Genomic DNA, 27306 nt, shown 5'->3' with positions numbered 1-27306 from the left:
CAGATAAACTTGTTGCAACTGGTTCTTCTGTGTGCACTAGATTATGGAATCAGGGTTTCAGTTCATGGATATTGTGGGTTTTCCTCCTCATCAAGCTTCAAAGTTATTCTTCATCCATATACCACAAATTCAATGATTAAGGGTTTTATTTCCCTATTTTCATGGTGATTCAAAGGATACTGCTCATTAGTGGAACTACAAGTCATTGACATTGGGGTTCGTGCAAGAATTCGGACATATATATTAAAATTGGGGAATTGTTGCAAGATTGGAAGAAACTATGTCAAAACTTTGACTTTCAGTCGAAATCAACCAAAGAATGTTGATTCTTGATCAAAGTCACCCTTGAGGCTTTTTGAGATTAGAGGTATGGAGAATGCATCAGGAGTTTGAATATGAAGCATATAGGGGAAAGTTCTATACATCCATCACATTCCATCAAAGTCCACTTCTTATTACAAAATCCAAATACAGTTACATCCTTATGCCATTCAAAGTCATTACAACATTCAAAATTCATCCACACTTACACAAAAAATCAATATTCAAAAAAATTCCATTACATAATAAGAGTCAAGATAATATTACAAAGTTACAAGATCCTATACTGCTTCATTACAACAAGACGCGAATGTATCAGACTGTTACGAAAAGAGCTACAAAAAAAAGAAAATATTTCAAGTCTTCTTCAAATGCTCCATTGTCTCTTCAAAACTTCACTCACGGCAAGTCGAGATAACCGACATCATACACAAAAGTCCACCCTTGACCCCTGTACCTGTCAAAACAAAGAAAACAGAAATATAACTGACCTGCCAACATTCAAAAGCCAAAATTCAAACTTTTACACATTACATACACTTAACATACACACTTCAAAGCCATACATACTTCAAAAAACCACATCAACAGCAACAGTTCCCATCTAACATTCATTCAAAACCCACAAATAAATAACCATGCTGCATTCACATATTCAGCCCCATTCACCACATCATATATCCAATGTCCAAATCATTTTCAAACCAATTCAGCCACATCGAACCAGCCCTATACCAACAAAAAGACTCTGTCATGCAGAAAAAAATCAAACATTCAAGAGCAAAGAGCAGTGCATTTTCAAGCTCTTCCATTTCGAAAACAAAACAAACCATACAAAATCCCAATCCAATACATACAGCTCATACATCCAGCTAAACACTCATACAAGTCAAAATACATTGCCCGTTTACCATACTGCACAACCCCTTAACATAACCAAACCTCACTGAGTTCATTACAAAGAAACAGACCCATTTCATATCAATTTCAAACCATTCATGACATCTCACAATCCTAACGAATTCTCGAAAACCTCATAACTAACTTTCCCCCTCACTTTTTAATTTCAAAACTACTGACAGTTATCAACCAACCTCTAACCTGTTCTCCATACAAAACAGTCTGTAACTAACTTTCAGTTACTAACTAACAACTTCTAAAAAACCAGTTTGTAACTAACTTTCTGTTACTAACCACACTTCTAACCTTCAATCACCCTAATTTCCAGCTCAGCACATAACACATAACTAACCTCTTTCCAACCTCTCTAACAGTTTTCTAACCAATATCTTTCAACTGTCCTAACCAATCTAAAACCACCTTATAACAGTCCATAACAGAATCACAAATCCTAACTACCTATTTCCTCTAACCATTTTAACCAACAACCTAACTAACTACCATTCATTCAACAACAGATCATAACAGAAAGAGAAGAAGGATTGGATTATGAGAAGAGGAAGAAACAGAATGAAACTAACCTCTAACCGAATTGTAACAAACTTCGGATGTCTCTCTCAGTTCCCATTCAGTCTTCATATAACAGAACTCATCCAATGCTAACAGCCAGCTTCAATCAACTCTCCCTATATAATCATCTTCACTTCTCAGATTCAAGGGTTCACCCACCATAATTCCATACCTTCACTCTCTCAATGCTCTCTCCATTCATCTCCTCCATCTTTTCCTCTTCTTCATCGATCATCACTTCTTAACCTTCCTTCATCCTCAATGCTTTCTCTGAACCTCTAACAGAATCATCATTTCTCCAACCAATTCTTCAATCTTCAAAACTCCACCAGTCATCTTCTCTCAATCTTCAACTCTCTCTTCAAAGCTTTCTTCACCACTTCTACAATCTTCATCGCCAATCAGCATCGCTCTCAAATTTCTGCAAATTAAATGTAAAGAACAAGATCATCGCAAGAGAAGGTCTAACGGAAAAGTTACAGGAAAGTCGTTACCGATTCATCGTCTTCACCTTCTCTGAGATTGCAATCTCTGAATTCTTTGTTCCTCTACCGAAGCTGCATCAAGAACGCATAACATCACGCCTTCGTCATCAATCATCGGCAATCCTCACCGCAAATTAACCTTCAACAATCTATCATCATCGATCTTCACCACCATTGCTTCAATCATCATCGCATCGCAACAAACAAACACGAAGAAACGGAGGGAGTCTGAGAGCAAAGCGAGTTGAGGGAGACGTAGACGGAGAGATGAGTAACGTGAGGGGAGGAGTCGGTAGCTCGTTCGATTGTTCGCGGCGGAGAAGAGAGAAGTGAATCGGAGAATTCCGTCTTCGGCCACACTGCCGTCGGAAGCGTTAGTGTTTGAGAAGAAGAAGGACGCAGAAGCTCAAAGGCCACAACGAGTAAAAACCCTAATCCCTCTTCTTATTTCATTCTTATTTTATTTTCATTTTTTAGTTTTAATTTAATTTATTTTATTTTTCTCAAATTGAAGAAAATCTGAAAATAATTGTCCATGGATAATCTTGTCTTGGGGCCTTGACCGAAATCCGTTCCTCACTCCATTTAGGCCCATTCGCTCAGTGTTTGGTTGCTGAATCTGAAACAAAAAACCTGTTGGGCTATTGATTGGGTCCAGCGCCAACAATTACTCATGCACCACCATTTTCAGACTTAAACCCCCCTGTTTCCATGTTTTGTAATTAGATTTAATTTTCCTTTTAGTATTTTCTTTCTAGTTTTTTAGATATTAAAAGACAATAAAATCAATAAAAATTTCCTTGTTAGATTGTTTAGATCACTTTTGGGTTTATTTTCAGTCTTAGAATTTTCTCATTAAAAAGCTCATAAAAACAGTAGATCCTTTAGGTTAATTTTGACATTTGAGTTCTTTTATAAAAACTCATAAAAATAGTAGCATTTTTTAGGTTAATTTTTGCACTAATGTTTGAACTACTTTTGTATCATTTACATGTTAATTTTTGTATAATTGTTGTGCGATTTTGTTGCTTAGCTTTTGGCCATATTTTTGGCCTATTTTGTTAATACCATTTTAATGCTCCTTTTAGAATCTATCTCATTACCATGTTAACTTTAGGTAGATCTCCTTGTACATAAAACAACTATTAGAATAGAAAATAGGTCTAGTTCCCTCTCTCATTTTCTTTTTCTTTTCAACCTTTAAAATACTTAATAAAAACCGATGAAGATCATACCGTTGCTTTATTTCATGGTAGGAAAGAAATGATTGAGGTGTAGGCCTCGATGTATGTTCTTTCCTACTTAAACGGAGAAGAAATGATTGAGGTGTGAAGCCTCGGTGTATTTCTTAACCGTTATTTAGAGAAACGATTGTGGCGTAGGCCTCGATGTGCATTCTCTAAATATTCATAAAAAACTCTTTTTGTATCTCTTTTACTTAGCGGAGAAGAAATGATTGAGGTGTGAAGCCTCGATGTATTTCTTAACCGTTATTTAGAGAAACGATTGTGGCGTAGGCCTCGATGTGCGTTCTCTAAATATTCAAAAACAAACAAAAAAATCCTTTTGGTATGATCTAAGTCACAAGTTAAAATCCCCATAAAAAACACCAACCAAAAACACTTCAAAAAACCTAATAAATGTTCAGACTTAAAACAAAAGTGAGGAAGTGATGCGAGACCTTGTAGTGGGTTCTCGTCATCATGGAATTACCCTTAAAAGATACAAACCAATCTCTTTTTTCTCCTTTCTAAGGGCAAGTTATCTCCGCTCCATTGCATCCTAGGCTGTCCCCTTGTGCAAGAGCGTGAGCGTTAACGCCGCCCAACTAAAAAACACAAAAACAAACAGAAAATCTTTAGCCGAACTACGGCGCTCTGATTCCTGAAAAGGATACGTAGGCATCAAGTCGCGGGGCTTGAACGAGCACACTTGTAAATAATTCCTTCTTTTCCCCGTATTTCTTTTGCATTCATTCGCATATAGACATAAACATAGTATACACCCTTTAGATAGAAACAAACGTAGGTGGATACCATCGAGTACGATGGGCGTGAGGGGTGCTAGCACCTTCCCCTCGCGTAACCGACTCCCGTACCTTGATTCTCTGGTCGCAAGACCCTGTTCCTTCCTTTGTTAGGTTTTCTGATATTCCTTTCCCTTATGGGATAAATATATTGGTGGCGACTCTGTTCATTTTTCGCGAGCGTGCGACAGCTGGCGACTCTGCTGGGGATGTTGCTAGACCTATTGCTGGTCCATCCTTAGTGAGTCGATCCTAGCCTGCGTTTGTTTGTTTATTTACTGGGTGTTTATTTGTTTTTATGTCTATACCTTGTATATATGTTTGCATGTTTATTTTTCTGCTTGCATATCATGTTTATTTCTGTTTGCACATCATGCATATGGATTATATTCTGTGTTCCTTGGGGTCTTCTGTTCTGTTTTGCAGGTTGGGTGGGATATTTCTATGAGGTAAAAGGCCCAATACCCAGGCCAGAGTGACACATAGGATACCTAGGATAGAGTGGATAGTCATGACGCCGATGAGATGTCAGGTCTTGTCTAGTGCGATCATGAGACCCACGCCCAGTCGAGGTCCAAATGGGGTATCATTGTTGGCATGTAGATGCAACAACATTGGTGCCTCAGGAGGACTGATAACACTGGTTGCCATTTTGACCTTACCCTGACCTAGACTACACCCGTGAGTGGGGAGGGATATACATGACAGGTACCGTTGGTGACTATTTCGTTCAGTTGGTGACTATTGGTTTTCCTGGTATTAAAAAAGGGTGTCGGACCTTTGATCCTGTGACATTTGACCTGTATCAGTTATTCAGAGGATTGTACAGTGGTTACTAAGATTACATCGACCGTTGATCCCATGCTTTTGCATTGCATAACATCATTGCTTTGTCCACTCCATTTATGAAAGATCCTAAAGTCTATTTCCAAAAAAAAAAGAGAAAAGAAAAGAAAAGAAAAGAAAAGACATGTAAAAGAAAAAGGAAATAGAAAAGCAAAAAAAGAAAAGAAAAGATATTCTATACAAAATAAAGCCTTGAAAAAAAGAAGAAAAAGAAAGATGAAAGTGTGAGAAAAGACTTTAGGATCTCTCATAAACAAAACATGCATTCATACTATCATGCATTTCATGGTTCTCTCAGATACTTATGGGACCCTTTCTCTTCAAATTTCCAGATCAACAACAAATTTGACTTCCCACCGCCACGACTCCGAAGTCAACTATGGAACAACTCCGTGAGGAAATGGACGAGATGAGGGAACAAATGGGTCATCTTATGTTGGAGATGCAAGATTTGGTCCATAATCAGGATGCACTAAAAGAAGAGAATAGTCAGTTGAAGACTCAATTGAGCTTGGTCATGGAAGTTCTGAAGACGGTATTAAGGAAGGAAGGGGATGTTGTTCCTACTGCTGCAACGGAAGTTGTTGATCCCTTCTCTTCAGTAGGATCCATTCCCACTCATGGAATACCTCAGGAAGTTCCTTCTCAACTCCATGTGCCATTACCTCCATGCCAATTTGTTCTTCAAGGGGGCCAAATGTGTGGGAAAAAGCCTAAGATACCTCAGAGAATTCTCAATCCTATCCCGATGCCTTACGCTCAGTTACTTCCCCGTTTGCTGGAGCTTCAGTTGGTTGAGCTACGAGAATTGGCTACGCCTGAAAAGCTTCCCCCCAACTTTGATGCCAATGCTCGATGTGAGTTCCATTCTGGGGCGCCTGGTCATGATGTTGAGCATTGTAGGGCACTGAAACATCAAGTTCAAGATCTCATTGATTCAAAAGTGATTTTGTTCACCCCTGAGGGTATGTTTGTTCAAGGAAATGGGGTTCCAATTGCGGTGGAAGAAAAGGTTGATTCATACTTCTATGTCAGATCTACTTCAAATCAGAAGCACAATGCACCATCTTGGGTTCCAGGTTTCCCACCTCATCAGTCTCCATTTGTTTCACAGCCAGGTCAAAAGAGGAAGACACCTGAACAGAAGGGGTACTGGAATCATGGCCATCAGCAGGGTCCACAAATGCCAAGGAGACCACCAAGAAGAATTGACCCAATTCCTATGACCTATAGTCAGCTGCTTTCTCATTTGCTCAAGGATTCTTTGGTCCAACTAAGGGAGTTTAAGCCCCCTCCAACACCAATTCCTCAAGGATATGACTTAAATGCAAGGTGTGAGTACCATTCTGGGACATCTGGACATTCAACTGAGGATTGTAGTGTTTTGAAACACCAAGTCCAAGATCTCATTGACTCCAAAGTAATATCATTCACTCCAAATGGCCTGCGCATAAAACGAAGAGTTCACGCATAAGTGAATGCCCGTATTCCAGAAAGTATCACAAAAAAAAAAAAAGAAGAATAAGCCCAAATGGAGTCAAGGCTCCTCAACATTGGCAATCATCACTTCATTTCCGTATTCTCACTTCAGTATTCCCTATTTTGGTTGAAAACTACTTCCTTGTCAGAGTTGGTTGGTATGATAATAATAAAAGCACCACAAATTCTCGAGCAACTTTGTCATAATCTTTTCCAAAAAAGGAAATCAATAATGTTTTGTAGAAGCGTCTCAAGGTTCTTATGCTCAGTTGTATCCGTGGAGGTTGGTGTTTCAGTTGGTGTTTGATCTCTTTGCAACAAATAGCTTCTCTAAGTTTGGTGACTACACAAGGTTCCTCCATGTTTAATGGTAAATACTTCTTCAATGAATATGCTTGGGGCTCCCGCACGAGGGATAAGCAAGACGCACTCTTATCTTGAGCATTGCATCATTCGCCTTGCTCGAATCCCCAAAGCATTACAAATTCTTGGGTGACTTCGTCATAATCTTCTTCCGTGTGATAATCAAGAGTGTTCTTCACAATGCTTCTCATTCTCAAGGGTCTACTTCATATATCAGTTGCCTTTTCTCAGGATCTCCTTCTCAGTGGCCTTGCTAGTTAACAGAGACAAGAAGAACATGAGAAACAAATTGATGTGATTCTATTGCCTTGTGCTCATTCGTTTCCTTGTTTGTTGGAATCACAATTGGTTAAGATTCTAGTATTGGGTCTTCTTCACCACAAGTATCTCTCGAGTTGATGATCATACAAGATTCTTTCCATTTAGGATGGCGATTACTACTCTAGAAACTATGCTTGGGGCTCCCGCACGAGGGATAAGCAAGACGTACTCTTATCTTGAGCATTGCATCACTCGCATCGCTCGAATCCCTAAAGTAAGGCAAAAGTTTACAACTCATGGGAGACTTTGTTGGAGTTCTCTTTTGAAGTAATCTGAAGTGTTTGGAAGGAACTGCAGAAAGTATTCAAGCTCAACAAGTCCAGACGGAGTCAAGTCTCCTCAACAACGACACCCATTTAGTTTCTTACTGCATTCTCATTGTAATTTTTCATTTGTGTGTTTAAGCATCAATAGCATGTAAAAACTTGTTAATTTCTGAATGAAAATCATAATACATTGTTTATGTTTGTCTTGAAGAAACCCATTCGTTATCACTCATAAAATGTTTTTGGCATGACGATATCAACTTTACTAATCGCTTGCTTAGGCAAAAAGCTGAGGGAGAGTGATGAAAAATAAAAATGCAAAATCTCTAATCATGTGTTTTTGAATAAAAAACCCTACTGAGGATGTACAGGCATTATTTCAAATCCCCAAACACCGGAGATATAAGGGAGATAAACCCTCGTCAACCCCTTTGAGCCTTGAAGAAGGAGTTTCTTTTCTAAATCATAAAAACCCTTAATTTTAACCTTGGGGCAGGGTAGTGTTCATTTAACTTGATCGAGTGTTCAAAACTCACCAAAGGGGTATGCATCTAAGGATACAACAATGGTTATCCTTCAAAAGGTTGAGGAATGTCAAAACTGCAATGGTTGTCCTTATTCCGTCAAGAGGTCAAAAGATGACGACACCACAATGGCTATCCCTCATCAATCAAAGAATGAGGCAGTCACAATACTTCAAACAAATCGAAAGCAATGCAACATCACACGACTTGTTCAAAAAAAAAGGAGTTAAAAAAAAAAAAAAAAAGCCCGCTAAGTCAAAAACTTGAAATAAGTGACTTAGGCAAGTTAGGGCGTCCCGCTGGACTCCAAAATAAAATTCAAGAGAATTTGTCCAGGCAAAAGTTAGGGAAAGCAGAAGCGAAAAATAAGGATTACAAAATAAAAATCCTTATCAAAAGAACAAAGTCGTGTGATCAGACACCAAAAATGAAAGACGAAGTGACTGCCATGTCCAAAAAACCTCATTGATTCCTCAACCATTCCAAATTCCTTGTGAGGAATGAACGCTCATGTCGAGTTAATTGAACCTAGGAATGGAGAACATCATGAAGGGGGTGGGTACCAAATAATTTCGAGCCTAAAAATCCTTTGTTTTTTAAAAAACCGTGAACCCGACCAAGTTACAACCCTTAAAAAGTCCTAATTGAAGTAGGGTTTGTTTCGAAGACACACTCCAATGAGATAGTGTTTAACTGACTCCTAATGAAGCGAGACTCATATCCATGTTGGTATCGTATGCTTGCTTTATCTTCCATACGCAAAAATCGAGGTTGTGTCAACTAGTGATTCAGTCACAAGAAGTCGCAACCTCATTTCATAAAAAGTTTCTTTAAACTTCAAGACTAACGTACACTTTGCATTAAAATTATCATTCCTAGAATTAACATTCTTTTGCATACAAACATCTGCTTAAACATCAAAGAAATTTCAGGATGAGAATCAGTGAGCAACTTGATCATGTCAAAGCACAAGAGACTTGAGAACTCCGTGGAGTAAAAAGCTAATCGTTTCAGAGACTGATTATCAAGGGGCAAGTTATCCAAAGAACTCCGTTGGGCATGAACAGTTAATGCTTTCCTTGATTACCTTGAGGGGGAGAATTTGAAGACTCCGTTGAGCGTGGTAATCCATGTTTGTTTGACTTCAAAACAAAGAAAGCTTGAGGATTCTAGTAAGATGCACCTAATCAGGGGCAATTGAATCGAGGTTTGACCTCTCAAATTCAACATATCTGGGGAAATCATGTCGATAAATCTCTTCAAGCTTCGATCAATCTGGGGCAATCATGTCGAGGAATATCTCTTGAGTTTGACCAATCTGGGGCAGTTACGTCGAGATTCGACAAATCTCTCCAAGGACCCTTTAGGGAAAATTCCTCCATAAGTCACGAAGCTTGGGGAACAATCGTCTGAGTCTTATTGTCTCTCCATGACCATAGGAGTTTATTTCTCCTAGAAATTTGGTCTCTCCCCAAGCACAGGAGTTTATTTCTCCTGAGAGTTGTTCCATTTCTCCAACCTGGTGCCCTTATTCGGATAATCCCCAACATGGTGAATCGAGGGAATCTCCTCAAGTTGAAAATCTTCCAAGCAGTGGCACATGGTGAGAAGTCAGAAATTATTCTTCAAGTCAAAGAAGGTGCGTCTTACAAATCAGAGTCCAATATCTATTGGCACCTCCACATGGTCCTTAACACTAAGGGGATTTTCCCTGGTGTTTACCTCACCAATGCCTTTATTTGGCACTCTGCATATAGTATTCACTGCATATAGCATTGCATCCTCAAAAGCGTAGCATATCCGTCAAAGTGGATCATTACGCCATAAAAAATCCAAACATGCATACAAAGCATAAGCCAGACAATGCAAATCATCCCTCAATCAAGACAATGATACATCCTCACATAAAATGCCCTTACAAACTCCAATTGATATCTGCTACTACATCACAAATCCCCTCCACCCACGGTGCCGATACTTGGTTTTCTCAATCCCCAGCCTGAGTGTTTTCAGTAATCTTCGCGTGCTCCGGACTCGTTGTTTACCCTCATCCTTTCATTCTTGTGGATCGTAGGTCTGTCAACCTTATCCTCATCTTTTTCATTTCTTGTGGATCGTAGGTCTGTAAACCTTATCCTCATCTTTTTCAATTCTTGTGGATCATAGGTCTGTCAACCTTATCCTCATCTTTTTCATTTCTTGTGGATCGTAGGTCTGTCAACCTTATCCTCATCTTTTTCATTTCTTGTGGATCGTAGGTCTGTAAACCTTATCCTCATCTTTTTCAATTCTTGTGGATCGTAGGTCTGTCAACCTTATCCTCATCTTTTTCATTTCTTGTGGATCGTAGGTCTGTCAACCTTATCCTCATCTTTTTCATTTCTTGTGGATCGTAGGTCTGTCAACCTTATCCTCATCTTTTCAATAATTTCCTTATGGATCGTAGGTCTGTCAACCTTATCCTCATCTTTTTCATTTCTTGTGGATCGTAGGTCTGTCAACCTTATCCTCATCTTTTTCATTTCTTGTGGATCGTAGGTCTGTCAACCTTATCCTCATCTTTTTCAATTCTTGTGGATCGTAGGTCTGTCAACCTTATCCTCATCTTTTTCAATTCTTGTGGATCGTAGGTCTGTCAACCTTATCCTCATCTTTTTCATTTCTTGTGGATCGTAGGTCTGTCAACCTTATCCTCGTCCTTTTCATTTCTTGTGGATCGTAGGTCTGTAAACCTTATCCTCATCCTTTTCATTTCTTGTGGATCGTAGGTCTGTCAACCTTATCCTCATCTTTTTCAATTCTTGTGGATCGTAGGTCTGTCAACCTTATCCTCATCCTTTTCATTTCTTGTGGATCGTAGGTCTGTCAACCTTATCCTCATCTTTTCATTTCTTGTGGATCGTAGGTCTGTCAACCTTATCCTCATCTTTTTCATTTCTCGTGGATCGTAGGTCTGTAAACCTTATCCTCGTCTTTTTTATTCTTGTGGATCGTAGGTCTGTCAACCTTATCCTCGTCTTTTTCATTTCTTGTGGATCGTAGGTCTGTCAACCTTATCCTTGTCTTTCCCAATCCTTGGGGATCGTAGGTCTGTCAACCTTATCCTCGTCTTTTTCATTTCTTGTGGATCGTAGGTCTGTCAACCTTATCCTCGCCTTTTTATTTCTTGTGGATCGTAGGTCTGTCAACCTTATCCTCATCTTTTTCAATTCTTGTGGGTCGTAGGTCCGTTGACCTTACCCTAGTTTCGAGTCACAGATCGTAGGTCCTACCTTTCCATCAAGCCCGTATTTTCCAATCACGTCCATGCAATAATCATTTCCATTGAGAACCTTGTATTGGCACCTTGGGCTATGTTACAAGCTATCACCCTTCTTCCAACTGCTCACCATAAAGCTTTCCACCAGAAAAAAGAAAAAACATTTATCTTTCCCCAGCAGATGTCAAAAAAATAAAAATAAAAAATAAGGATAACGTTTGCACCATCTTCTCTTTAGGACAAATTTCTGGTACTTGGATATTTAATCTTCTTCTACCTTGAATGTTCGAAAGACTAGCGTCAATCTCACCTTCAGGTTTAAGACGATTAAATAGGGGCAGCTGTCATACCCCAAATTTGTCCTACCCTTCAATTTTTGTCTGGCTTAGGCTCATGCATTTCATAGTCTCATGTACATACCTCCCATTAGGTCATCTGACATAACTCATGCATTTATTAATCAATAACTTGACTTTGGGATCGAGGTTTGAAAGACTGGGGGTTTTATTGGTTTGAGACTTCTACTTCAGATAAACTTGTTGCAACTGGTTCTTCTGTGTGCACTAGATTATGGAATCAGGGTTTCAGTTCATGGATATTGTGGGTTTTCCTCCTCATCAAGCTTCAAAGTTATTCTTCATCCATATACCACAAATTCAATGATTAAGGGTTTTATTTCCCTATTTTCATGGTGATTCAAAGGATACTGCTCATTAGTGGAACTACAAGTCATTGACATTGGGGTTCGTGCAAGAATTCGGACATATATATTAAAATTGGGGAATTGTTGCAAGATTGGAAGAAACTATGTCAAAACTTTGACTTTCAGTCGAAATCAACCAAAGAATGTTGATTCTTGATCAAAGTCACCCTTGAGGCTTTTTGAGATTAGAGGTATGGAGAATGCATCAGGAGTTTGAATATGAAGCATATAGGGGAAAGTTCTATACATCCATCACATTCCATCAAAGTCCACTTCTTATTACAAAATCCAAATACAGTTACATCCTTATGCCATTCAAAGTCATTACAACATTCAAAATTCATCCACACTTACACAAAAAATCAATATTCAAAAAAATTCCATTACATAATAAGAGTCAAGATAATATTACAAAGTTACAAGATCCTATACTGCTTCATTACAACAAGACGCGAATGTATCAGACTGTTACGAAAAGAGCTACAAAAAAAAGAAAATATTTCAAGTCTTCTTCAAATGCTCCATTGTCTCTTCAAAACTTCACTCACGGCAAGTCGAGATAACCGACATCATACACAAAAGTCCACCCTTGACCCCTGTACCTGTCAAAACAAAGAAAACAGAAATATAACTGACCTGCCAACATTCAAAAGCCAAAATTCAAACTTTTACACATTACATACACTTAACATACACACTTCAAAGCCATACATACTTCAAAAAACCACATCAACAGCAACAGTTCCCATCTAACATTCATTCAAAACCCACAAATAAATAACCATGCTGCATTCACATATTCAGCCCCATTCACCACATCATATATCCAATGTCCAAATCATTTTCAAACCAATTCAGCCACATCGAACCAGCCCTATACCAACAAAAAGACTCTGTCATGCAGAAAAAAATCAAACATTCAAGAGCAAAGAGCAGTGCATTTTCAAGCTCTTCCATTTCGAAAACAAAACAAACCATACAAAATCCCAATCCAATACATACAGCTCATACATCCAGCTAAACACTCATACAAGTCAAAATACATTGCCCGTTTACCATACTGCACAACCCCTTAACATAACCAAACCTCACTGAGTTCATTACAAAGAAACAGACCCATTTCATATCAATTTCAAACCATTCATGACATCTCACAATCCTAACGAATTCTCGAAAACCTCATAACTAACTTTCCCCCTCACTTTTTAATTTCAAAACTACTGACAGTTATCAACCAACCTCTAACCTGTTCTCCATACAAAACAGTCTGTAACTAACTTTCAGTTACTAACTAACAACTTCTAAAAAACCAGTTTGTAACTAACTTTCTGTTACTAACCACACTTCTAACCTTCAATCACCCTAATTTCCAGCTCAGCACATAACACATAACTAACCTCTTTCCAACCTCTCTAACAGTTTTCTAACCAATATCTTTCAACTGTCCTAACCAATCTAAAACCACCTTATAACAGTCCATAACAGAATCACAAATCCTAACTACCTATTTCCTCTAACCATTTTAACCAACAACCTAACTAACTACCATTCATTCAACAACAGATCATAACAGAAAGAGAAGAAGGATTGGATTATGAGAAGAGGAAGAAACAGAATGAAACTAACCTCTAACCGAATTGTAACAAACTTCGGATGTCTCTCTCAGTTCCCATTCAGTCTTCATATAACAGAACTCATCCAATGCTAACAGCCAGCTTCAATCAACTCTCCCTATATAATCATCTTCACTTCTCAGATTCAAGGGTTCACCCACCATAATTCCATACCTTCACTCTCTCAATGCTCTCTCCATTCATCTCCTCCATCTTTTCCTCTTCTTCATCGATCATCACTTCTTAACCTTCCTTCATCCTCAATGCTTTCTCTGAACCTCTAACAGAATCATCATTTCTCCAACCAATTCTTCAATCTTCAAAACTCCACCAGTCATCTTCTCTCAATCTTCAACTCTCTCTTCAAAGCTTTCTTCACCACTTCTACAATCTTCATCGCCAATCAGCATCGCTCTCAAATTTCTGCAAATTAAATGTAAAGAACAAGATCATCGCAAGAGAAGGTCTAACGGAAAAGTTACAGGAAAGTCGTTACCGATTCATCGTCTTCACCTTCTCTGAGATTGCAATCTCTGAATTCTTTGTTCCTCTACCGAAGCTGCATCAAGAACGCATAACATCACGCCTTCGTCATCAATCATCGGCAATCCTCACCGCAAATTAACCTTCAACAATCTATCATCATCGATCTTCACCACCATTGCTTCAATCATCATCGCATCGCAACAAACAAACACGAAGAAACGGAGGGAGTCTGAGAGCAAAGCGAGTTGAGGGAGACGTAGACGGAGAGATGAGTAACGTGAGGGGAGGAGTCGGTAGCTCGTTCGATTGTTCGCGGCGGAGAAGAGAGAAGTGAATCGGAGAATTCCGTCTTCGGCCACACTGCCGTCGGAAGCGTTAGTGTTTGAGAAGAAGAAGGACGCAGAAGCTCAAAGGCCACAACGAGTAAAAACCCTAATCCCTCTTCTTATTTCATTCTTATTTTATTTTCATTTTTTAGTTTTAATTTAATTTATTTTATTTTTCTCAAATTGAAGAAAATCTGAAAATAATTGTCCATGGATAATCTTGTCTTGGGGCCTTGACCGAAATCCGTTCCTCACTCCATTTAGGCCCATTCGCTCAGTGTTTGGTTGCTGAATCTGAAACAAAAAACCTGTTGGGCTATTGATTGGGTCCAGCGCCAACAATTACTCATGCACCACCATTTTCAGACTTAAACCCCCCTGTTTCCATGTTTTGTAATTAGATTTAATTTTCCTTTTAGTATTTTCTTTCTAGTTTTTTAGATATTAAAAGACAATAAAATCAATAAAAATTTCCTTGTTAGATTGTTTAGATCACTTTTGGGTTTATTTTCAGTCTTAGAATTTTCTCATTAAAAAGCTCATAAAAACAGTAGATCCTTTAGGTTAATTTTGACATTTGAGTTCTTTTATAAAAACTCATAAAAATAGTAGCATTTTTTAGGTTAATTTTTGCACTAATGTTTGAACTACTTTTGTATCATTTACATGTTAATTTTTGTATAATTGTTGTGCGATTTTGTTGCTTAGCTTTTGGCCATATTTTTGGCCTATTTTGTTAATACCATTTTAATGCTCCTTTTAGAATCTATCTCATTACCATGTTAACTTTAGGTAGATCTCCTTGTACATAAAACAACTATTAGAATAGAAAATAGGTCTAGTTCCCTCTCTCATTTTCTTTTTCTTTTCAACCTTTAAAATACTTAATAAAAACCGATGAAGATCATACCGTTGCTTTATTTCATGGTAGGAAAGAAATGATTGAGGTGTAGGCCTCGATGTATGTTCTTTCCTACTTAAACGGAGAAGAAATGATTGAGGTGTGAAGCCTCGGTGTATTTCTTAACCGTTATTTAGAGAAACGATTGTGGCGTAGGCCTCGATGTGCATTCTCTAAATATTCATAAAAAACTCTTTTTGTATCTCTTTTACTTAGCGGAGAAGAAATGATTGAGGTGTGAAGCCTCGATGTATTTCTTAACCGTTATTTAGAGAAACGATTGTGGCGTAGGCCTCGATGTGCGTTCTCTAAATATTCAAAAACAAACAAAAAAATCCTTTTGGTATGATCTAAGTCACAAGTTAAAATCCCCATAAAAAACACCAACCAAAAACACTTCAAAAAACCTAATAAATGTTCAGACTTAAAACAAAAGTGAGGAAGTGATGCGAGACCTTGTAGTGGGTTCTCGTCATCATGGAATTACCCTTAAAAGATACAAACCAATCTCTTTTTTCTCCTTTCTAAGGGCAAGTTATCTCCGCTCCATTGCATCCTAGGCTGTCCCCTTGTGCAAGAGCGTGAGCGTTAACGCCGCCCAACTAAAAAACACAAAAACAAACAGAAAATCTTTAGCCGAACTACGGCGCTCTGATTCCTGAAAAGGATACGTAGGCATCAAGTCGCGGGGCTTGAACGAGCACACTTGTAAATAATTCCTTCTTTTCCCCGTATTTCTTTTGCATTCATTCGCATATAGACATAAACATAGTATACACCCTTTAGATAGAAACAAACGTAGGTGGATACCATCGAGTACGATGGGCGTGAGGGGTGCTAGCACCTTCCCCTCGCGTAACCGACTCCCGTACCTTGATTCTCTGGTCGCAAGACCCTGTTCCTTCCTTTGTTAGGTTTTCTGATATTCCTTTCCCTTATGGGATAAATATATTGGTGGCGACTCTGTTCATTTTTCGCGAGCGTGCGACAGCTGAGCGAGATGCTCGATAAGGCCGTCCCATCCAGTCGGGATGATGTTTTGGATAGAGACTTGTGTATCCTGGTGAGGGGTGTATTCTGACAGAAAGTGACCCTCATTATTTGGTGTTTCCCTGGTGTTTTCAGGAGTAAAATTGTCGTCATAATGTTCATCCCATCCAGTTGGGACAATGTCTTCCATGGCGATTTGTGAGCTCGGAGGAGCGGAATATTTCACCATAAAGTCATATTTGCCACTTGGCTCTCCTAGCGTGTCCCATACTTCTTTAGGTGGATTTTGATATTGCTGAGTGCTGGGACTTGTGAGACTTTTGTCATTCTCAAATTGATCACCCCATCCAGTTGGGGTAATATCTTCCATAGCATTAAAAGAATTCTGAGGTGTGGTATATTGATAATTATACCTGCCGCTTGGTTCTCCCAAAGTATCCCACATTCCCATGGGAAGGGGTGGAATTTCATCTGGATATGGCTGAATGATATGGTTCAAGAACACTCCATCGTCTTCAATAGCATTCACTCCTTGGCTGATGAAATGTGACATTATTCCTCTAGAACAAGGACTTTGATCATTCTTTTGATTTCCACTATCATAGCCCAGGCCTAGCTTGTCGGACTTGTAAGGTATATCGAGAAGCTGTCCCCATACTGTGCAATCACCTTTTTCGATCACAGCTTTGGCATCTTTGAGAGAAGCCATAGTTGTAGTTGGAGTAGCAGAAATATGCTTGGTGGTAGAGACATCTGGAGAGACCACCTCAAAAGATTGGCAGGGAGTTTCGATGAATTCGTCATCCAACTCAACATATTTGGAATTGCTCAGGTGACTAACCACATATTCCTCTTCGCCATAAACTGTGACAATCTTTCCTTTTATTGGATATTTCAACTTCTGATGCAGGGTAGAAGTTATAGCGCTTGCCCCATGTATCCAAGGGCGTCCAAGTAAACAGGAATATGCTGGGTGAATTTCCATTACGTAAAAGGTAGAATCAACGATCTGAGAGCCCACTCTGATTGGGAGATTCACCTTTCCGTACACTGTTCTTGTTGACCCATCGAAGGCTCTTACCACAACATCGCTTGGTTGTAACACAATTCCTTCGAAGTCAAGCTTTTCCAGTACTGTTTTTGGTAACACGTTCAAAGAAGAACCGTTATCTACCAGCACATGAGATAGAGTGGTGCCATTACATTCAATGGAGATATGTAGGGCTTTGTTGTGATTTTTTCCAGCAGGGGTTAGATCAACATCAGAGAAACCGAGGCTATTATTCACGGTTAGATTGGCAACACAATTCTCAAATTGATCGACTGAAATCTCTTGAGGCACATGCGCAGCTTTCAGGAACTTCATCAAAGCTTTGGCATGAGCTTCTGAATACTTTAGTAGAGACAGCATTGAGATTTTTGAAGCAGTGTGCCCCAGTTGTTCGACAATATTGTAATCACTCTTGCAGATGATTTTCAATATTTCCTCCATTTCTTGCTTCGATGGATCTTCAACAGTGACCTCTATCGGTATTTGAACTGGCTCAACTTGTGGCTCTTTGCCTCGGGCGTTGATATCTTGATTAGGAATTGGGACCTGGACTGGATTAGCAGCAGCATTTGGAGAAATTTCTGGTGAAAAGATCCTTCCACTTCTCGTGATCTTGCTGGTACATAATATTATCCACAGTTGGAGCAGTTAACTTCGTGGCCTCTTCAGTCGAGGTATCCTGTTTAACTCCATGGACATAAACATTAGTGTCGTAACCCCATGGGACAGATTTGTCTGAGGAGTATGGAAATGGAGTTGGACTATCAATGATTACTGATGCCACTTTGAGTGTAGCAGAAATTTTGAAAGGAGCCTTGGCAGAGATTTTGAATGGTAAGTTGGAAACCACTGAGACATCCTCTATTCTCATCCCGTTTGCAAAGACTTCGCATAAAACGTCCATAGAAGGGAGCCTCTCAAACATAATGATACGGTGATCCATCCATTTTTGAATTCCCATTCTCAGATTTTCACAACCATTGGGCAGGTATGAGCAATAAAAGCAATCCGGGTCACAACCTGGAAAGTAACCAGCTCGGATTAGCTTTCCTTTGACTTCAAGGAGCGGAGTTGACAATTCGGTCACATCATAGATGTAAACAGTGTCTAGGATGGCGTTAACAGTTTTGTCATGCTTCGGCATGGGTGCCGTGATGACATTTGGAGTTTCTGAAGGATCAAACTCAATTTCCCCAACATCTATCATGTCCTGTATTTTATTTTTCAGGGCCCAACAGTGATCTGCGTCATGTCCTGGACAGTTTGAGTGATACGCACACGTTGCATCGGGGCGATAACTCGGAGAGGAACTGTTGACATTCTTTGGAGGATCTTTTAATGTGATCAGATCTGCTTTTAGCAAATGCTACAATGCCTGAGAGATCGACATATTGATTCTGGTGAAATTTCTTCTTGGTGCATCTGGTCGACGCGTATATTTTGGTTGTTGATCTTTTTGAGGTGCAGATGCGGAGATCAGAACTGCCCCCACAGATTGGTGCTGCTCATTCTTGCGACCTTTCTGAATTTGCATTGTATTGACCTCATTCTTCCCACTGATGGGCCTTTTTGTAGTACCAGAGGAAGAGCCTATTTGAATTTTTCCATTTTGAATGCCGCTTTTGACATGTTCTCCAGTCAATATCAGGTCAGTGAAACCTGATGATGAGCTTCCCAGCAAATGACTATAGAAAGGGCTAGTTAAAGTGCCCATGAACATATCGACCAGCTCGCGATCAGATAAGGGTGGTTGAACCCTTCCAGCCATATCTCTCCACTTTTGTGCATATCCTTTGAAACTTTCTTTCGGTGTCATGGACATGCCCCTTAGTTAAGTACGGGTTGGTGCAAGATCAACATTGTATTGATACTGTTTGTAAAAAGCAGCAGCTAAATCTTCCCAGGTATGAACTTTGGTACTTTCCAGCTGGTAGTACCACTCGAGTTGTGTACCCGATAGACTTTCTTGGAAGAAGTGAATCCACAATTTGTTATCTGCTGTGTGAGGTTGTATCTTCCTTACATAGGACCTCAGATGTAGTTTTGGGCAAGAAACTCCATCATATTTTGCAAAGAGAGGAACTTTGAACTTTGGAGGGATAACAACATCTGAGACGAGTCCCAGATCATTGAAATCTAAGCCAGGTATTTTTTGTATCTCCATAGCTTTCATGCGTTCCTCCAACTGCGGGTATTTGTCATCATCCTGTTCGTCTCCATAATGATAATCCTCTTCATTAGAAGAGAAACAGGGTTTGGCAGAACCCTGGTTGCTGTGATTGTCTCCTTGTTCACCATCACCGACTATTTCAGGGATCGGTGGCTTTTTGAACTTTTTGACTGGGATTTTGATCTTCCTTTTCAGGTGACTTAAGCCTACAGATCCTTTGGGCTTCTTTTTCTTTTTGATTATCAGGGCTTTCAGTTCTTGTTGCCCCTTTGCCAATTCCAGAATTGCCACTTGAACTTGGGCGTTTTGTGCTTCGAGATTCTTGATGCTTGTTTCAGATTCCATCTCTTCTGACTGAAATAAACAGCGAGGAGATGAGAAATCCGTCATGTGAACCTGTTATGCAATGTGTATGAATGCAATGTATATGCAATGAATGAAATGTATATGCAATGAATGAAATGTATATGCAATGTTTTCAAGGATCTTAGAGTTTAGATTTGTTAAAACAAAAGAAAAACAAACATTTGTTAGTTAAACAATTTATTATTATTTTTTTTCTTTGCCTCATTCGGGCTTACAAAACAGAAATAAATAAAGAAAATGAAGGCTCCCTCAGGTCTCCCATGGACGCTTTCTCTTTGCACCCAGGAATGTGTTGATCTGCTGCTCTTCTTGGAGTTGTCCGGTGAGCTCCAATAATCTTCTCTCATAGTCTTGACAGTGTGCTTTGAAGGTATCTCTTTCCTCTTTTAGTTGAACCCAAGATTTTTGCAACTCTTCCAGGTCAGTTGGCATATCCGGATGTAGAATAACTTGAGGTTCGTCTCCTTCAACTTCTGGCTCAATAGTCACAGGTAGAATAGCGGGATATGGCATGATGAGTTTCTGAGCATGAGCCCGAACCCATCTGAGGTAAGGTTCCATAGGAATAGAATTCCATTGTCCCAAAGTTTTGCTTTCCACTCTATAAACACCGCCCCATGCATGTATGAACCTTCGTCGGTGTCTATGGGAATCATCCTCGTAATCAAACACAATGCCACGGATAATCATGTCATGAGGACCGTTGCTCCGTGCATATCCGAATTGGCGTAAAGCTAAAGAGGGATTGTAAGTGATGCCTCCTTTGATGCCAAGTAGTGGCACATTAGGGTACTCCCTGTCATACCCTAATTTTTGACCCCCCTGAGATGACATATCTTCAGGATTTTCATCAGGTCAAAGCAAGTACCCAGAGCAGTCACTTCTTCATCTGGCATTTAATCAAGGATGTTCAAAGACAAGAAAACTCAGGCAAAGGATCAATCAATAAGAAGATTGGTCTCTAACACAATCATAGGACTCAAAAGCTTCACTTTTATATTCACCTATGATTGATTAGACACCCAGTCATCTGAGTACAGGTTTACTCAGGTCACCGGACTAGGTTTTTGAGCCTATCAAGGACTGAAATCAGGGATCACCTTTGGGAAACCCTAAAAAGCTCCAGGACATCTATTAAACACTTCAATCATCTTCAAAAGATCCATACAATAAGATCCACTGGACATCACACCTCAATTCAAGATCCACAGTCACCAATTTCATCTGGTCGACAATTAGGGTTTTTAACCTAATTCATCTGGATAGTTGACTTTTAATCAGGGCATGGATCCAAAACTCAAGACATGATTCAAGAACCTCTACTAACTCAATATAACCCATTTACATCACTCATTTGAGGAGAAGATCTTAATTCCACACAAAAGTCCAAAATCTCACTTTATCTGGAAAAAGTCAACTGTATGGGATCACCTTTGACTTTTAAGATTTTTGGTCAAACCATGACTTTCAAAGATCAATATCATCAATATATGGGTATTAAAGTCATTTGACCAAAGAAATTCAAGAAGAATCATCAAGGAGCGAAAAGTCGGGAATTAGGGTTTTTGAGGGCATTGTGGGAACTCAAAATTTCACCTACACAACTCAAAAAACTTCCAACATGAAAGTTGTAGATCTTGCAAAATAAAACAACATCTTACATAGGAACTTTTTTCAAAAGATCAACCATTTAAGAGATTTGGAATTTTCAAGCTTTAGGTTATAAAAACTTAGAAATTTTTCTAAGTGTTTTTAACCTAGTTTTCATCCAACTTTGGGCTCATTTTTCACAATTTTCCCAAATGATTCTGAAGAAACCCCAAACTAATGATTTGAATTAGATGTTTAGGGCTTTCCAAATTGTGCTCAACCTTCTCCAAATTCATTTTGAGCTAGGAGTTATGCTTGTTCAAAGTTGGCCTCATAAGGTGAAATTATAGGTCATGTACAAATTGGAACTTTGCAATTTTGTGCAATTAGCTGCACTAAGTGATGCTACACGACCTCTAATACATCTGCAAGCATGCCATACATCAATTTCCATCATTGCATAAGGATTGAAGAAGATTCCCAAAAACAAAGGCATGTGATTATGTAATGATTGCATTTTTGAATTTATGGCAAATGGTGAATCATCAAGGAATCTTGCTCTAAGCCAATTAGAACTCTCCTCTGCATCAGAAATGTTCCCTAAGATCATACAAGATCAATGGTTGGGGAAGCTTGCCCGAAAATGCATCATTGCATTTGGGATATTTTCAAAATTTCTTCATGGCTAAGAAACCAAACTCACTTCACTAAGCAAGCTTGCTATGTTCAATTGCTCTGAACCATTTGCCTATAAATAGAGGGGTCTTTCTCATTCAGAAAACACACCAAAGCAACAAAATTCTTGCTTTCTCTCTTCTTTCTTCATACTTAAGATTTTCAAAGGTTCTTTGGCAAGAAGACTCGGATTCTTCAAACCAGAGCTCTTCCTTTGGAATTAAGTATTCAAACACCTTAGGGGAGTCATTTAGAGGTGATCCAAACCTCTGAAACACTTCTGTACATGGGGAATCATCATCTTCACCTCTCACTTGGAGCTGTTGCAGTTGGGGTCGAGCAAGAGGTTCTGGACACTTTTAGTCCAAGTTAAGCATCTCAACACCTTCCAGGAGGATCACTGAAGCTATCTAGATCGTTGCAACAACTCTGAAACACACTTTGATCAGAGCCAAATCTTCATTTTTCAGGTAAGTTTCAAAAGCTTCAAACTCTATGATTCACGCATGATAAACTTAAAATGAAGTTACCAGTTGGTTTCTGCACCTTCATAGATCATTAGCCCTCAATCAATTGCATCAAATCATGCATATATAGTATTTCATGTTTAATTTCAGTTTTAGGGTTCTTAGTGTTCATGCTTGCGAATTTTATGTTACACTTAGAATAAATGAAATTAAAGGACACCATCATGATCCTCGTCCAAAAACGAGCAAAATCCATCTTTACATCTTTGAATTTAGTTGAGAATTGAGGGAGATAGGATTTCCAGAAATTGAAATCGTGAGGTTGAAGATGAAGTTGCTTTGCGCGCGTTTTTTTGAATTCTCAGAAGCAAGTTTAAAATATAATCAATTGGAAGCGTGTTTTGAACGACTAAAACGTTCAGCTCACTTGGTTACAAGCGCCTCTCACTTTCTCATGCCTTAGGTCTGGGGTTCGATCCCCCCTAAGACCTTTTGTTTTTTTATTTTTCATTTTAACGCGCGTGTTTTATATATAACCAATTGGAATCCCTCTTTAGTCACACTGAGCGTGTAGCTCAGTTGGCTTTGTTTTGTGTGGTGACCATGGGAGCGTGGGTTCAAGCCTTGGTAGTGACAAAACAATATTTTTTATCACTTTTTCCATTTGATTTCTTTACAACTTTAAACAATTATTTAACCTATCAAATTAATTCATTTTAATTTCATTTTTTACACACTTGTCATTTAATATATCTATTTTGTGAATAATCAAAAAAATCATAAAAATATTATTTATTTCATATATTCTTATTAGGTTTAAAATAGTATGTTTTAAGTGTTTTCTTAAATACTTTGAAAATATATATTTTTATTTTGTTTTAACCTAATTACTTTGGGAATAATTTTATGATAAAACCCTAATTATTTAGGTCTTAATTAGGTATAGATTTCATCTTTGCCTTAATTAAGTTGACTTTTGTCAATGTTCAAAACTGTTTTCAGTCTCCAATTAAACGGATGATTAAGGTTTTCAAACAACAAAACCTTATATCATTTCAATCATTTTCAACTGTTTCTCATAAACAGTAAATCATTTTCAAGTGGGCCTCTAATAGAGTGTAAGTCCCAACACCTTTTTCTTTTCATAGTTTGTTTTCAAAAACTGTATTTACAAAATCTTCTTTATGTTTTCAAAATATTCTTCTGGTATTCGAAGGGCATTATTCCCGGTGAAACTCTTCAGATACCTATGTGACCTATGTCCATCTTCACTTCTTCTGTTTTCAAAAAAAAACATTAACTGTTTATCATATATATTCAACTGTTATCCATCAATTGCTGGTAAGGCTTTGTACATACTTCTTCAAAGGCCTCCACTCCATCCAAGTTAGGCTTTACAAGCTTTCAATTTACAGTCTTTGTTTAAATTACTGTCAAATATAAACTGTGCATATATTTGTTTAGAACTACGTCTGAGTGTGTAGGAAAGTTAAACTATATATATATATATATATATATATGTTATAGGAATATGACCTAGGATTGAGAATGTCTTCCCGGTGAAGGCTCTTTCCTAATTAGAAATCTGTAGTTCAAACCCCCAAGATGAATTATTCCCGGTGAAACATCTTGGCAAAAACCTTAGAATCCAAAAAATAGGACACATCCACCCAAAGAGGAATTATTCCCGGTGAAACCTCTTACCCATTTGCTTAAAGCCAAAATAAGTTCAAAACCACATAGCTTTCTCTTGTGCTATAACAAGGACCCTCGACTAGCCTCCTCTTGGGCTTTGTACAAGGACCCACAGGCTTCTTAAAAGCATTCCCAGCTTCCTCTTGAGCTTGTATACAAGGACCCATCAGGTTTCTTATAAACATAGGAACAGGTCTTTAGTCACCTTTTAACATACCCTGGTGAGTTTCTTCCAATTTAAACCAAACTTTAAACAAGCTAAGTTTGTCTCAATTTTACATTGAGTACAACTTTTGGAATGAGAGGCATGGACAGTCTCTGTCACCCTTATCTTCATTAATCTTCCTTAGCAGAGTCTAGGATCCATGTTTTGTTTATCCTCAGTCAGTGTCAGCCTTCATCTTGGGCTTTAAACAAGAAGTCTCATTAGATAATCTATCTGCCATTCATCTTAATAAAAACCCCTGGAAAGGGTTAGCCTCCAAATCATTCTTTCATCTTAATAAAAACCCCTGGAAAGGGTTAGCCTCCAAAGTCAATTAATAAAAACCTGTTTAAACGAATAAAACCCCTGGAAAGGGTTAGCTTCCAAAAATCATTCTTTTCAAAAGATAAACTCACCAGCTGAGACAAAACCCCTGGAAAGGGTTAGCTTCCAAAAAATCCGTCTTTTAATAAATAAATCCTTTAGTAGGGTCAAAATCCAACAAAAATAGTTAGCCTCAACCTTGGGCTTCATACAAGGCACTAAAACAATAAAACTCCCTTGTTAATAGTCAGCCTCAACCTTGGGCATTGTGCAAGGCAGATAATAGAGTCTCCCCAGTGAGTCCGTCATCATTCAGGTAGCCACAACCTTGGGCTTTGTACAAGGCAGATAAACCATACTTCATGTGTCAAAGATTCCTAACATCTAGGATCTTTTCCCTATTAGAGTCATTCATACTCAGACAGCCACAACCTTGGGCTTTGTACAAGGCAGAAAATAATATTTTTCCTAGCTAGAGTCAGCCTTGTAACACTCCACTTATTTTCATAATTTAATTTAATTAAATTAATTGAATTATGAGGAATTAAACAATTGGGCTTGAGTTGTGGTTAGTAAGGAAGGGGGTGCATTGGTAGGCCCTATTACTAATTAAAACAATTTTATTTCAATTTTAATAAAATAGGAGGAGTTGTGGAATAGAGAGGGTTACAGCATTTTGGGAAAAGAAGTCTGAACGTGAAAAGAGAAGAGGAGCGGAGAAGTGCGACCAAGGAAGAACGAAGAATCAACCTTCAGGTAAGGGGGGACTCTTCCGTTTATCTTCTATTATGGGATTATAGGTGGTAGGATAGGATTTGATCATGTTATTCGGATCAATTGGGTTATGCTTAGGTTGTAGAATTGTTAGGTTTTGGGAGGATTGATGCATAATGATTATATTGATCATGTATTGGTGATAATTGGATGTTTGAATGTATTATAAATGTGTTATAATATGTGCTATTTCACTGTATGCGAAATCTGGTTGGGATGAGATTTGTTTGGTAGTGATTCGGTGAAAGAGGGACGAAATCGCAGGCTGATTTCTGCTATTCGGAGCGCAGGAAATCGCCAGTTTGCGCCGCGTCCAGGAGTTGGCGCCGCGAACTGCGTGGCAGAAGGCCAGGAAGTTTTGTTGTGCTCAGTACGCGCCGCGAGGGTATGGCCGCGCCGCGAAGGCGTAGTTTCTTCTCGTTCCGCGCCGCGAAACCTTGTTTGCGCCGCGAAGGCGTTGTTCCTATTCGTTCCGCGCCGCGAACCGTGTGTGGCGCCGCGTGCTGTTAGTTGTTGCGACTGTCCATTTTGAAAAGTTTTAAAGAGGTGTAACTTTTAAACCGTAAACCGGATTTTGGTGCCGTTTCGAGCACAGTGAAGCTAATCAAATAATTTATATACTTAACTGGTGTTTTGAGTTGTGGCCTGAATTATTTTTAAAACACCGATGTTATTTGTTGTGGTGGAATATGTTTATAGGTACGCTAATGAACGTCTTACCTGTATGTTGTTGTGGTTATAACTGGTGTTTATTATACATGTATTATTGGTATGAAATATGTGTTTTATTGATGATTATGACATTAATTGATGTATGTGGGTGATGAGCATGTTATGGTTGATGCATGCATTCATAATCATTTGTGGCTGGTCCTTGACGATGGCGGATCAGTAGTAGCTAATTCCCATTGTGTGGAATTAGTGAGTGGGTGTTGACCGTATCCTTGACGATGGTGGGTCGGTGAGTTGGGTTATCCCAGATTTTGGTACCACATGCATGTAGTTGCATTGCATTAGGCTGTTTTGCTATTATAACATGAATGGAAGATTGTCCAATGTTATAATATGTGTTAATTTGATTGTTTGCTTGCTGATTGTATGGTTGAATCTGATCATAACTGTAATTGGGTGAATGGCATGTGAAATGATATTTTATTATCTATATCTTATAACATTAGTTAAATGTGAATGAGACTCACCCTTACTGTTGTTATTTTTCAGATTAAGGAGTAGCTCTCGTACTTGGTGAGGATTAGCTCGTCAAGTAGTGTTAGAGTCAGTTGGGTCCGTGTCATGCTCTGGTCGTGTAACACTGGGGGCGTCGTTTAGAATTATTTGTTGAACTTTTTATTTTGGATGGATTTTTATGTGGATGCTTTAAGTCTATGACTTGGCTGTTTGTTATTCAGATGTTAAGATAATTCCGCTGTGTTAACATGATGAATCTGAATAAATTTGGTTGACGTTCTCCTTTATGGCATGACATGAGTATTATTGTTTAATTAATTGGAAGTTGTAATGCCCTTTTTCATGTTTACTCTGATTATTATTTATTATTTATGCGGGGTATTAGAAGGGTGTTACAATAGTGGTATCAGAGCATTGTCGGT

General features: G+C 38.7%; 2 long non-coding RNA genes across 3 annotated transcripts; both read right to left on the bottom strand.

The window, feature by feature from the left end:
• Nucleotides 1-526: 526 nt before the first annotated feature.
• LOC131616883 (uncharacterized) lies at nt 527-2703 on the bottom strand. Of its 2 annotated transcripts, none has more exons than XR_009288295.1 (3): nt 2286-2703; nt 1803-2212; nt 527-778 (listed from the first exon to the last, which is right to left on the bottom strand). It is a non-coding gene; the product is annotated as an uncharacterized LOC131616883 (long non-coding RNA). The 2 variants fall into 2 exon arrangements; XR_009288294.1 differs by having other exon boundaries at nt 2303-2703.
• Nucleotides 2704-12413: 9710 nt separating this feature from the next.
• On the bottom strand, nt 12414-14590 carry LOC131616881 (uncharacterized). Its single transcript, XR_009288293.1, has 3 exons — nt 14190-14590; nt 13690-14099; nt 12414-12665 (listed from the first exon to the last, which is right to left on the bottom strand). It is a non-coding gene; the product is annotated as an uncharacterized LOC131616881 (long non-coding RNA).
• Between the last annotated feature and the right edge of the window lie 12716 nt (nt 14591-27306).

This window comes from Vicia villosa, linkage group LG7, assembly GCF_029867415.1.
Source record: "Vicia villosa cultivar HV-30 ecotype Madison, WI linkage group LG7, Vvil1.0, whole genome shotgun sequence".
Classification (NCBI taxonomy): Eukaryota; Viridiplantae; Streptophyta; class Magnoliopsida; order Fabales; family Fabaceae; genus Vicia; species Vicia villosa.
The sequence above is the reverse complement of the archived record's forward strand: the minus strand, read 5'-3'. Positions and strand labels throughout refer to the sequence as shown.